The 7,176-nt window shown below is 33.4% G+C and overlaps 1 pseudogene; it reads right to left on the reverse strand.

Moving 5' to 3' along the window:
* Window positions 1-950: 950 nt before the first annotated feature.
* LOC114410594 lies at window positions 951-5,760 on the reverse strand (annotated as a pseudogene).
* Window positions 5,761-7,176: the final 1,416 nt, after the last annotated feature.

Genomic DNA, 7,176 nt, shown 5'->3' on the forward strand with positions numbered 1-7,176 from the left:
AGAAAAGTGACATTTGAAGATGGTTTTAATGTTCATTCAAAGACGGTTGTCGAACCGTCTTTGAAGTCAACGATGTTAAAAGTAATTGAACGATGATGATTATAGATAAAATTGTCTTAAAATATTTATCTCTTAACTAAGAATCGTCTTAGAATGACTTAATATTGACACATTCTAAGAGGATTCTTAAATAAGAACCGTCTTAGCATGATTTTGTATTGGCACATTCTAAGACAGTTCTTAACTAAAAATCGTCTTAGAATAAGCACATTCTAAGACAGTTTTTAGATAAGAACCATCTTATAATTTATTTTTTTATTTTTTTTATTTTTAAAAATTTCCTGCTTTACATGGTGAGGAAACATTTTTCTATTATGCTTTATATGAATTTCATAACCATATTGATTATGAACTACAAATAACCTATCTTTTACTAGATCCATTATGAACCACAAATAACCTATCAACCATGGAAGTAGCAACCAAAATTTGAGAAGCATAGGCCTCCACACAAACAAGTAAGAACACTTTCCAGTTGCCTTCATTTTATTTTTTCATCAAGTTCTCATAGTTGAAAAGCATTCTCTGTAATGGGAGGCAACACTAATAAGACACCAGCCCTCAATCCAAAAATTCAAAAATAATTGATGCATTACAAATGCAAATTGAACTACGCAAGGAGTATGCAGAATATGCACAAAGGCTAATGAATTGATTGGTTGTGTGGCAGCTTCAAACTGGCGGGTAAAATTAAAAATGAAATAGAAAACAATTTCAAATTCATTGTTGTGCACTGGTTATATGAGATAAAAAAAACTTCTAACTTGATCAAAAACTTCCTCCTCTTTTTCATTTTCCTCTTTAATTAGTTCCCTCTCTTCAGCATGAAAATCTTTAGCTTGGGTCCTCTCTGCTCTCTCTCGTTTTCTACTTGAACTAGTTGTGATCACCTATTTTATCTCATCCACAATGGATCTGACCTGGCTTTCATCAAAAAGCATCCCAAAGATCTAAAAGAGGAAACAAAAAAGATTGGAACACATCCAAAACGTATCTATAGTACACCATAGGCACTCAAGGGAAAGATATAAAAGACAGACAAAAAACAAGAAAAAGGTCGATCATTACTACAACCAAAAGCACACTAATGCATCACATGAACAACTACTAAACACTCATGCACAATAAACAAAAGCACACTCATGCCCAATTGAAGAATATAAACCATAACCAAGCATTCTCTGTTAATTATATATAAATCATTGACCTCTAAATCTTAAATAGTTTTTCCTATAATATTTCTCAGTCACACTCTAGCTCCAGTGGTAGGACTAATCGACATCTTACCAGGATCTCCTTACTAGGGCCTCCTAGAGAAATTATATAAAGTGACATCATAAAAGGTTGTGCCAAAGTAGATGAACATATGCAGTCACCTTCAGAGGAAGGCACAACAATTTTTTGCATGGCATACCTCACTCTAATACTGCAAAATTTGCATCTACATTAGTATAAAGTAATGTGCACCTAGTGTCAACTTTAATGAGGCAGACAGTTGTTAAGTGCAAAAGACAAATTTCGTGATTAAGTCCACTGAATAATAATTTAAATCCTCAACATGCCAATGATGAAAAAGGAAATAATTAAACTATTAAATTTAGTTTTTATTTGCCAATTGATGACAAAACCTAGCAGGGATAGGCATCAGTTAGAAGAATAAATAATAGCAGTGCCAGTGAGGCTCTTGATTGAATTGAATTCTAATGATGATAAACATCAAACTTCAAATTATAAGATATAACATCAACTATGCCAAGGTATATTCAACAGTCATGGCTCTATATAATAAAGAATAGAAATTTATCCAAAAAAAAAGAGAAAATATATAGCATTGTTATCTCATGATCCAAACCTGTAAGCATTCATTTAATGAATCCAACATGCTTGCCCAAATCTCTATGTCAGGTTCCTGCAAGTAAACAGAAATGGGAAAATCTCAGCAAAAAAATACCAAGGGCCATTCACAAGTGAGGCATCATTCCCCACGAACATCACCTATAGTAATCTTAGTCCTCAAACCCATGGTAGAATCGGGTCTCCTAAACTAACAAAAAAGAACATGTTGTACTCAAAGGATTGCTTTGGTTTTTATGAATATTCATAACTTAAAATATTTTCATGACAATTTCAAATCAAAAATAAAAATATTCACTTCCAACATCCAAATATAGAAACTCCATAACGCAACTAGGAATGGATAAACTTGAATATCAATTTACCTTGTGCAATGCTTCCACCAGAGCTGGGATGAGACTGTCAGTCAAAAATTTCAAGCTAGTAACATCCCGACCATGAGATTGCCCCTTCTCTATAGCTAATTTTGCATATCGTAATAGCTCCGGCATTGCTATAGCAATATTGGAAATGATAAACATTCAAAAAGATAGGGTAATGATATAAAGCACATTTATTGTGCAAGGAAAAATCACCGACCAAAAAAAGATGCAAAGCAACAATAATTTTTCGTACCTGAAAGAACTATTTTTCTAACCTCCTCATGGAAATAAAATTTAAGTAGTGGAACTAAAGTTCCACCAACCTGCATTGCATACAAATTATTAACAAGGAAAAATATGTAAAGAAATACATAAACAAGCATTAATATGTAAAGGGATTCAATGAAAGCCTAAGTCTAACCTGATCAATCCATGGAAAGAATCCTTCCTTCAACTCATCAACATAGCAACAAAGCATGCTACATGCTGTAGCTTTTTCCTCTACAACACTAGTCTTGATTCCAATTTGTTTGTCCCTAAGAGCAATAGTCTCCATACTACAATGGATAAATAAAACTTAATTATATTTGTCCTGCCTAAACAAAAATGTTTTGATGTGTGCTTCTAATTCTCCATAAGAATGAAATCATTATTAGTAAATAAGAATGTGTGTTAGGGTTTTGTGTGTGCGTAATTACATATGAATGGATGTCATAATATCAAGATAAGTAAAGCAATAAATGCCCCTTAACTCCTAAGGCTTAAAGTCACTATTAGTGAACATACAAGACCAAAATGACGAGATGTGTGATAAAAGCGATACATTATGCATTCATAATTTGGTAATTGTTTAAATTTTTTACGTAGAAAAGGGGTTACACTAGGCTTAAGTGAAGCAGATTGAAGCAGTGGAGGCATGACAAACTCCATGTAAGAAAGAAAATCTTGTCCTAGACATTTGCAGAGTCTAGCCCATGCTTGTAACAAATTAAAGTTGTTAGACTAAAACATAGACCAATTGGCACTTTATGCATATGTTGTAAATAATATATAAAAAGCATACATGTAGCATGTAACTTGTTGTTGGATCATCTGTCTCCATTTGAGATACTTGAAGGGACATAAGAACTTCCATAACCTAATGAAGAACCAGCACACATAGAATATTAAAATCATAAGAGACATAGTTAACCAGAGAGAGAGAAAGAAGTGCTTAACAGAGATGCAAGGGCAGTTAACTTCCTATTTTCCTGTTGTAGACAAACTATTTTTTCAAATAATGATAAAGTGGTATAAAAGGTGAACATATAAAACAAAACCATACATAATAGATTCTTGTTTGACAAAGTATAAAAATAAACAAGAAACACCTACCCGCTTTCATAGTCTTTCTCAACAAAGGAACAAGCTAGAATTGCCTAAGAAAGAAAAAGTAATTAGTAATACTCATTTGATTTTTACTGACAATGAAGTTCAAGAAGTTAAGGCCTTTATAATTTTTTTATTCACAAATGTTAGTTGTTAATTGTTAGTTTTTTTTGTTAGCAGGGGGATCGAACCCACGACCTTTTCCCCTTTCCTTCTTTCTTAACAACTTAACCCACTTTTCTTCTATTAAGGCATCATGAAAACTTAAGACAATATTAAAATTTTCTTAAGGCCTTTATAATAACAATATTACAATTTGAACTTAAGACATCATGGAAACTTAATGTTTTATACCTGTACAACAACAACCAATCCATCAGCAAGAAGGGAAGATGTGACCCACACTTGCAAGCAGGTTTGGAATGCAGCCATAGGAATTAGACCAAACCTAGCTGCCAAGGTCTAGCAAAATGTCATAGCTATTACTCTTGCCAACAACAGACCTCCTATTCAAAATGAAATAAATTTGAACATGAGTAAATTCTAGCTTGATAAGTGATGAACATATATTTAATTTTTCTTTTTTGGTAAAGACAACAAATATTATGTACCAGAGACAATTTTGCTCAAATCAGATAGGACCAATATGTGTGGTTTTTTTTATTACTATATATAATATTTGAGTCGACTCTACCAGACCATTTTTTTATCTCTTTTTTTTAATAGAGAAGACTGAGATTTCAAAATTAGTACAACAATCAAAACCAATATGTTGTGTTTAATGCCATCCACTGTACCATTTTTAAGAAACCTGAAAATTTGCAAGTCTTTATTTCTTGGAGGTACAAGATCCACTTTTCTAGTTAATATCACCATGAGGGCCAATGCCATCAAGTACCTAATTAGAAAGGGTCACCATTTAGTAAGTTCACTTTTTGCTAAATGAAATGTTTGAACATTACTAGGATATAAGACAAAATTAAAGTAAGACTTACTGAGAGAGAACATGCGAAATGGATGCACCTTTGATGCCCAATATTAAAGGTGTAGAAGATAATCACGGGATCCAAAAGGACATTCAATGCATACCCCGAAACTGAACAAAACCACATACGCAGATGAACCAAGTTGAGGAAGATGTTGACAAATTAAAAAAAAAAAACAAACTATCTTCCATTAACCTTTTAATTGGATTTCCTTCTATTTTTCATTATGCATACATTTGAAAGCAATCAAAATTTTTATGCAAAGATCCTTTAAATTTGACTAGCATGCTTTTAATTTATGCATTTTTATTCTTTCACACATTCTCTATTTAGGCTTCATTTCAAAAGACAATATGGATCATTTGAACCTACGAATAACATATAAAGGAGTTGTAGTGTCCTTGAATCCTCTAAAGATTCCTTGCATGGCCAAGGACAGAAGCACTCTAGGAGCACCTAATGATCTCAATCTCAAGTATTTAATAGCAAGGTTTAGCATAGGAGAATCCTACACAAAGGAAAAATAGCTCCACTTTAGTATAAAAGATAAGAAAAATGCACTCTAGATATTGAAGATATGTTAATGTAACATAACATATACTCTTGATAATAAAGATACATACATGTTTCAGACCCATTACAACTACTACTACTAGTATCAGAGGTAGACTTGCACATACTTGTATTGCAATCTGATAAAATGTGACAACACAAAATTTCAATGCATTAATTTCCATCCATTCATATATCTACGTTTATCATAATGAATGCCTACTCATTGGTTTCTGCTTATGCAATTGAAGCAAATTAATTTACATCAGCATGGACATTTATACACAGCAGTAGAAAAGGAAAAACTAGAAAGGGATAGAAAGTACCATCCATTTCCACATTCTCAGTCTCATTGTTTGCTTCAGATGCACCTTTCTCTATGTGTTGAAGGGAATGATCAACCATCATTACTTGTTCTTGGACTTGGCCTTATCACTTAACTTCTTTTCTGTATTGATTTTTTCAATGGTACTTTCCTCAGCTACAAAGGAAGTTATGATGCTAACCAAAGGGAAGATGGTAATCCTTGAAGCTTGGTTGAACAAAGAAATGGACACTCATGCAGCAGCAAGCTCCATGGGCTCTAATCACATCCAATAATGTTGGAGATCCTATGATATAAAAAGTGATAGTCAAACCCCACAAAAGAAATACCCCAAACCTGCAACAATACCATGCTATAAGAACAGAAAATTATACATCCAATAATGTTAGAGATCATGTGATATAATCAAAATAGTGCATATAAGTGGAACAACTCTCATCTTATGAGTTAGCTTAATCCTACTGGTATTATAGTCAAATCAAATTCTAAAATGATATCAAAGTTTATTCCTATAACTGTTGGTGTATCGGTACAATTGCAAATAACTAATCCTACAAACACAGATTCTAAAATGGTCATGAAAGCTTATCTTAAGGATTGTTGTTAGATCCGTAAGGTCATCTCTTATCAGACCATTGAGTCCCTAATATGAAACCACACGCAAAAATCTGATCTTGCAAATGCTAATTTAACATTCAAGATGTTCAGTCCTACAATCTTGACTATTGATATGAGAAAATTTGAAGAGTTGATTTCATAGAAGAAAAAAAGGGAACGAACCTAGCATGAGTGTCCATGAACTTAGATCCCTAGGTAGCAACCAAGATGTCACAGGCGAGGGCAATTAATTTTGAAGCCAACAGTGACGGTGAATCCTCCGATGGCTCTGATGATTGGCTTGCGGCAGAGCTCTATTTGCACCACCAGGTTGCTCTCAAAGTCCTTCACATTGTTGGACAAGTGGACTCAATAACTTAAGAGGGGGGTGAATTAAGTTTCAAAATTTTCTACTAATAAACTTTTAACCCCCTTCTAAATGATAGGCTCAAAATGCAGAAGAAGAAGCAACAATCAATTTAATAATGTTCTTTAAACATGCAAGACAAAATTGATTGCAATAACATAAATGAGATAAGGGAAGAGAGAAATGCAAACTCGATTTATATTGGTTCGGCCACTTTCCGTGCCTACGTCCAGTCCTCAAGCAACCCACTTGAGATTTTTCACTATCTTTGTAAATCCTTTACAGACTTTGAACACACATTGGGATCCCTCACCCTTGTGTTCAATGATTCTCCAAGAGACAACCCGTCTCTTGATTACAATGCTCACAATCCAAGAGACAACCAGTCTCTTGATTACAACTGACTTTCTGAGATGAACAGAAAGATTTCTCTCCTTTAGAGTGGATGATACAAATTGAAGTTCCTAGAGGAATTTCTCTCTTTTAGAGATGATAATACAATTTAAAGTTCCTAGAAGAATTTTTAATAGATTTGCAAGTGTTTGCCCAAGAGTTGTTGAGAGAGCATTTGACAATTAAGTTCTCTTAGAATATCTCTCTCTTCCTTTTCAAAGTCAGACACACATATATATAGGCCCTTCATGCCTTTTCAAAATGGTTTGAAGAGATGTGTCTTTTCAAAAAGCTTTTTCTAAAATTCTCCAC

This window comes from Glycine soja, chromosome 4 (genome assembly GCF_004193775.1).
Source record: "Glycine soja cultivar W05 chromosome 4, ASM419377v2, whole genome shotgun sequence".
In the NCBI taxonomy this organism is placed as follows: Eukaryota; Viridiplantae; Streptophyta; class Magnoliopsida; order Fabales; family Fabaceae; genus Glycine; species Glycine soja.